Source organism: Peromyscus californicus, unplaced genomic scaffold, assembly GCF_007827085.1.
Source record: "Peromyscus californicus insignis strain IS unplaced genomic scaffold, ASM782708v3 Scaffold_3__1_contigs__length_106647218, whole genome shotgun sequence".
Lineage (NCBI taxonomy): Eukaryota > Metazoa > Chordata > Mammalia > Rodentia > Cricetidae > Peromyscus > Peromyscus californicus.
The window spans coordinates 23,343,723-23,350,757 of NW_026294551.1; positions in this window are offsets into that span (position 1 = coordinate 23,343,723).

Consider the following 7,035-nt stretch of genomic DNA (forward strand, 5'->3'; position numbering starts at 1 on the left):
TCTAAATTTGTCAGAATTATTATTCAATTGTGTGGGTGTGCTCAGACCAATATGAGTAATGTGGGTGAAAAAGTCCATAATTCCCCCAAGCTTACATTTACTAAAGATACACAATGTGTAGAGAGCTCCCAGCTCTCTAGCTTTAAATTGTTTCAATCTTGGAAATTTTGAAGTCATCTCAAACAAGATTCCCAAATAAAAGGAAGTTTCACAATCTCCTTATTATTTCTCATCTTTCCTGACTTTATTTTCTTCCACCTTGATATTGGTTCTCAGTTCTTATATACTAAAGATATGTCTTCCAACAGAAATCTAACAAAAGTCAACCAGTCCAACAAAAATCATATCAAAATTGCTATGAGGCCCATAAAGTTATTTTATGTGCCAGGTGATGGCAGTGTGTCCAAACACACATCTCTAAGTCTCCTGCTTTTCCCAACTCTTTTGTAATTGCTACTAAAGACCTTGTCCTTCCAGTATACATTGAATTGTATCTCTCAACCAGTTAGATCCCAACTGTGCTGGCTAGTTTTGTATCAACTTGACACAAGGTACAATCATCTGAGAAGAGGGAGCCTCAATTGAAAAAATGCCAACCTAAGGTTAGGCTATAGACAGACAGACCTGTAGGCATTTTTTTTTAATTAATGACTGATGGAGAAGGGCCCGGCTCATTGTTGGTGGAGCAACCCCAGGCTGGTGGTCCTGGGTTCTGTAAGAAAACAAGCTAAGCAAGACATGAGGAGCCAGTCAGTAAGCAGCACTCCTCCATGGCCTCTTCATCAGCTCCTGTCTCCAGATTCCTGCTCTGACTTTCTTCCATGATGAATATTGGTGAGGAAGCATAAGCCAAATAAACTTCCTCCTCAAGTTGCTTTGGTCCTGGAGTTTCATCACAGCAATAGTAACCCTAACTAAGATACCAACTGACATCACTTAGTACTCTACTGAAAGGGGAAATTCATGGTGTGCTTGTGGATTGCTCATATCCATTGAATAGCAGCTTCAGCATCTTTCTTGATTTGAACGCCAGTGTTTTTCAAGATCTGAGGCCTGATCCCTTGCCATTTCAGTGGGACTCTACTAAATAAACCCTGCCCTGATATATAACACACTTTAGAATTCGCCTCAGGGGGAAGTGCCCCTCCTCAGACATTGAGAATCAGGCTTTCTTTTCATATCAAGAGTCTCTATAAGAGAAACTTTCTCAGTCTATATACTTTGAGACTCCTTTGGGATGCTAAATTGTATCCCAGTGTAAATCTCAACTAGATTATAATAGTAGCGAGGAGAGGACTGGGCCTGTGCTACGCATCACTATAAACCCCACCCCAGCAAGGTTTTCAACACAGATTGCTAAAGCCCAATAAGTGCTGGTTAAGCAACAAAATTAGTGAGTCATATCCAAATAAGTAAGTGCAGTACCTCCCAAAGTGAACCCAGAAATGCTGGGGACTAAGACTCAGAACGTATTCACTGCCACTGTATGACAATGCAAATGAGACCAACTCTTTTGTACAATTATTATATGATTATTTTAAACACTTTGTAAACAAAATGAAAATGATTCAGTTGAGCCAAAAAGGTCAAGAGTATCCATGACGCCCAGGGCCCTCCATGTGCTAGAAGCTTGGTTAGTTCTCTGCCTTCAGTCCTTTTCTTTCCTTCAGTGGTAGCAACCCCAGCCCTCGTAGATAACTAGGGACTAGACCCTAACCAGTGAGGATGCTTCCAAATGGGAAGGTGGGGAAAGCCGTCTAAATGCCGAACAACCAGAGCAGTGGAACCATCGTTCTCCCTGGTCCTCTGGCATTGAGAAGGCAAAGGGTGAAATGAGCAGCCCCTTTAAGGAGGTAATAAACACTGTAAGCGTTAGAGAAGCCTCCCAGCATGAAGAAGATGGGGGACAGGGGCAGCAGAGACAGCTGTCGGAGAAGGGACAAGGCTGCTGAACCATGGCAAGGGTTTGTTGTGCATCTGAGTATCCGTGATCAGATCTTTTCACAACCAATCCCAGGACTCTGCTGAATGGAAAGGAGGACACGACAGCTCCTGGGTATGGTTGAGAAGAAGGTTTTTTTATTGTAGATAAGAGGGAGAATACAGCCAGAGACATCTAGAAGAGTCCAGACTGAGCATGGTCAGCAAAATAGACTGGGCCATGAGAAAGAGAGGGGGAGTGAAAGAGGAAGAGAAGAGGGAGGAGCAAGAGAGGGGACCAGGACGGGGAGAAGAACCAAGACGAGCACATGGACAAAGAGGCCAAGACTGTGGGCCAAAATGGCTGAGTTACACAGGAAAGAGAAGCTGGAGAAAAGGAAGCGAAAAGTTCAGGGGCTGGAGATGGTTAGGCTAGGGGGCTAGATGAGAAGTGCTAAGAGGGGCCGGGACTCTGGAACAGGCACTAGTAGTGCTTGAGTGTCCACTTGGATGTGTCAATTGGCACCTCAGCTAGCCATGTGTCCTGAGTTTCTTCCACCCCTAACACCTACCAAGAGAAAAGGAGAGTTTGGAGTGCTCAGGAATCTAATCCAGTAGCTAAGACGCATCCATTCGTTCAAAAGCACAGCTGTGCAAACTATGTCACACATGCTCGATCTTGAACGTAAAACAAATGAAGACACAGCCACTTCCCATCATACATGCCACAGAAGATGTATTCATTGGAGACTAAAGATCATGGACAGGGTACCGGGGAATTCAAAATTAGCATGTCAGAGAAGGTCTCCAGAAAACGTGGCTCTTGAACTGATCCTGGAGGGTGGCAGAAAAGAGCTAATTAGAAAGAATGTGAAATCTAGGCCAGCCAGGGACGTGTTTACAAGGCACAGCACCCAAGCTCTCCACTACTACTGCTCTAAGAAAACTTCCTCAGAATCATGATTGTTTATCATTAATTCAATCATATCTGTAAAGCCCATTTCATTGTGTAAGGGAATCTATTCACAGTTCCTGACAATTACAGTGTAGACCTCAATTAGGGACCATTCTATTTCCGACTACACGAACAATTCTTTTTTTTTTTTTTTCTTTTTGGTGTATCAAGACAGGGTTTCTCTATGTAGCTTTGGAGCCTGTCCTGGAACTTGCTCCGTAGACCAGGCTGGCCTCAAACTCACAGAGATTAAAGCCTAGTGCAAGAACAATTCTTGGTTCTTCTTTTTTCCATTCACTCCTACCCATTACCACTCACTACCACAGCTAGTCACTGCCAGGTGCTGTTTAGACTGTCTACCATCTAGCTCAGCTCTGACTCACCTTAACATCTCCCCCAAATTACTATGGGTGACTTTCAAATGATTTCTCATACTGATTCTTATTCCATCACCAGTTACCCTCCACACACCAGCCAGAACGACAAAAAACAAAAAGCAAACAAATAAGAAAAACTCCCTGCTTAAACTTCTCAATGGTTACCTTTCATGCTCAGAATCAAATTTAAGGTCCCTCCCCAAGCCCAATACGCTGTTTTATCAGCTGCCTCCTGATCCCATCTGTCCATCCTCCAGTCCCTTGAAGGCACCACAATCGTCCTTCCTGCTATGGATTGGTTATGGTTTGAGGTGTGTTCCCCAGAGGTTCATGTACTGGAAAGTCGGTCACTACTATGACAAAGCTCAGAAATAATGAAACTCCTACTGGGAGTTGATTAGATCATTGTGGGCACCACCCTTGGAAGGAACCGATGGAGTTCTCATGGGATCTGGGTTAGTCTTCTGAAAGTGTTGTTGTTTAAGAGTGATCCGAAGAGATGGCTCAGCAGTTAAGAGCACTGGCTGCTCTTCCAGAGGACCTGAGTTCAATTTCCAGCACCCACATGGCGGCTCACAGCTATCTGTCACTTCAGGTCCAGGGGATCTGATACCCTCACACCAATGCACATAAAATAAAGTTAAATAAACTATTATTTAAAAAAGAAAAAAAGAGTGATCCTGACACCTCAGTGTTCTGGCTTTTTACCTCACCATGCCATCTCTCCCTTTCACGGCACTCACTCCATGACGCCGTCATCACGAGGTCCTCGCCGAAGAAGAGGACAATGCTCTGTTCTTGAATCTCCAGAACCGTTAGCTAAAAATAATCCTTTCAGTATATCCAGTCTCTGGTAACTTATATTAATATAAAACAAACTAACAGCTCCTGGAGTTAAATATAAATACTTTATTCATAATTATATTCTTTTCCACTCTAAGAATGCCTCATCATACCCCTGCCTAGAAAATATTTTTTCATCTTTCTTGTATTTACTTGATGTCGTTTCTTTAAAAGAGTACCCCAGCTTAAACTAAGTCTTTTTCAGTAGTTGTATATTGTTTCTTTCCCTAATTTTTAACACAATTTCTATTTTATGATTATTTACTTAGGACCAACTCCCCAACCCACCCCACCCCCCAAAAAGTTCATAAGAATTGAGAATGTATGTTCTTTCTGTAATGCATGCTGCTAGCATAGAGCCTGGTATATAATAGGTGTTCGTTAAATATTTCTTTATTTTAAGGCTTATTTTATTTTATTTTATGTATGTGAGTGTTTTGCCTCCTGGTGTCTAAGCACGCCACTCGTGCAGTACCTGTGCAGGCCAGAAGAGGGCGTCTCATACACTGGAACCGGAGTTACAGATGGTTATGTGCTGCTATGTGGGTGCTGGAAATCAAACCCAGGACTACCGCAAGATAAATACTGTGACCAAAAGCAACTTGAAGGAGGGAAAAGTTTATTTCATCTACCACCCCGAAATCACAGTCCATCAAGGAAGCCAAGGCAGGTACTCAAGCAGGGCAGGAACCAGTAACCAGAAACTGAAACCCAGACCATGGAGGAGTGCTGCCTGCGGGCTTGCTCTCAAGCTCAGGTTCAGCTATTTCTCCCAGGACCACCTGCCCAAGGTGGGCACCACCCGCAGTGGGCTGGGCCCTCCCACATCAATCATAACTAAAGAAATTGCCCCCACAGACTTGCCTAGAGGCTAATCTGATGGAGGTATTTTCTCAATCTGGGATTCCTCTTCCCAGATGACAGTAGTTTGGGTCAAGTAGAAAACAACAACAATAACCTAGATTACACGAAAGGAAATCTCTCCTTTTCCTATTTCCAGCTTCCTTGAGATGATGCGTAAGAAACTCCTTTGAAATCTACACCGTGCCCTATCAATTCAAGGCAATCTGGTCTTTCATTAACCACTTCCCTCTGAGAGCTGAGCTTCTGCCCTAGACACCCAAGCAGTGACATCCATTTGAAGACCAGCACTGCCCCCTAGTGGAAATAGTGGGCAGGGGCAAGTGTGGCCACCAACGTGGGATCAGAGAACTGATTTATTTAAGTATATGCTTCTTAGGAGGAAACTTTGTATGTGTGTGTGCCATTTGTATTATTACTTAATAAGTAATGTTCACACATGTTTATTTTATATACTACAATGTCTTGGAATTTGCATATTTGTGAAATGACTAAATTAAACTGACACATCACATACCTTTATTATGATGACACTTAAAATCTACTTCTAGGCCGGGCGGTGGTGGCACACGCCTTTAATCCCAGCACTCGGGAGGCACAGCCAGGCGGATCTCTGTGAGTTCGAGGCCAGCCTGGGCTACCAAGTGAGTCCCAGGAAAGGCGCAAAGCTGCACAGAGAAACCCTGTCTCGAAAAACCAAAAAAAAAAAAAAAAAAAAAAATCTACTTCTATAAATGCATTGTTTTCTCCCTTACTTTGACATAAAATTTTCTCTTAGAACATTTTACTTACATATGAAAATGCAGTCATATTACACCAATTAGTTGTCTGCTTGTTGCTTAATTTTAATTGTAATTATTATAAGAAATAATTAGTAATAACTAATAGGAATAATAATAAGGAAGCCATTTATGTAATAATAAAGCACTGGAGATACTTCAAATTCTTAATGTCTGCTAATGTGCTATATTAATGTTTCAGTTTCCAACAACTCAATCAAAAGAATGATTTCACAATGCACAAACATTTAGGGTGTGGACAACAATATGCAAAGTAAGTATGCAAATCAGCATGCATACAGAGTAATTATTCATAAGCAAAATAGTGTCCTCAAGTCATTTTTCTTTAAGGGTGTGGTTCCCTGCTAGATTGTCCATGCTTCAGTGTGTGGTTCCATATCCGTGTGATATGAGCACTGATAATTGGACCCTCTGGTTGGGAAGGGGATGTGTGGATGTAGGTCCAGGAGGAGTTAGAAAGGGGTATGGATATGATCAAAATACATTGCGTTCACCTATGAAATTCTCAAAGAATAAGTAAATCTCAGTGTGAGAATTTCAAGTTACCTTGAACAAACAAGTTTTCACTTGGCATGTGCCTGATAATCCTGAATAAAATGTTTGGCATTCTGACTCTTATTTGACTAACCTGCTAATAAGGAACTGAATTAAGAGATATCTAGGGCTCTTCCTAACTTTAAACATACCCTGAACCTTGGCCCAGGCCATGCGTTTAAAGACCATGCCAATGTTGGCCGCAGCACCAGCTGACCACAGCACCAGGCTTATGGCAACTCAGGTACTGGCGACATCCCTGACTATCCTAGAGATAACACAATTCTGTACCATCTTCTCCATGTGAACCTGAAGCCATTCATTCCAAAGTCCCCCCCAGTCCCTCCATTCAACCCTCCTCATCTCTCCCTTCCGAGCCACTGCCTCAGGGACGACTCCATGCTCTCATCTCCTTCACTTTCAGCTTCACTTCTCCAGCCCTTACACACACACACACACACACACACACACACACACACACACACACACACACACAGTGTCACCACTATCAGTGATAACAGCTGCCATTTATTGAACCTTTCCACTTTCTGGGCACAACGTTAAGCACACCCTTGGGTACCTAAACAAACTGATGAGTTTTTAATTTTTAAACTACATTTTGACAATTTATTAGAACTTTTTCTGCAAGACTCTCTGAAAAAAAGAAAAAGAAAAGGGAAAGATTTAGTGGAAAAAAATCTATGTCTTACAGCACTAACCCTTTAATGTATCTTTCCTCTGAAGT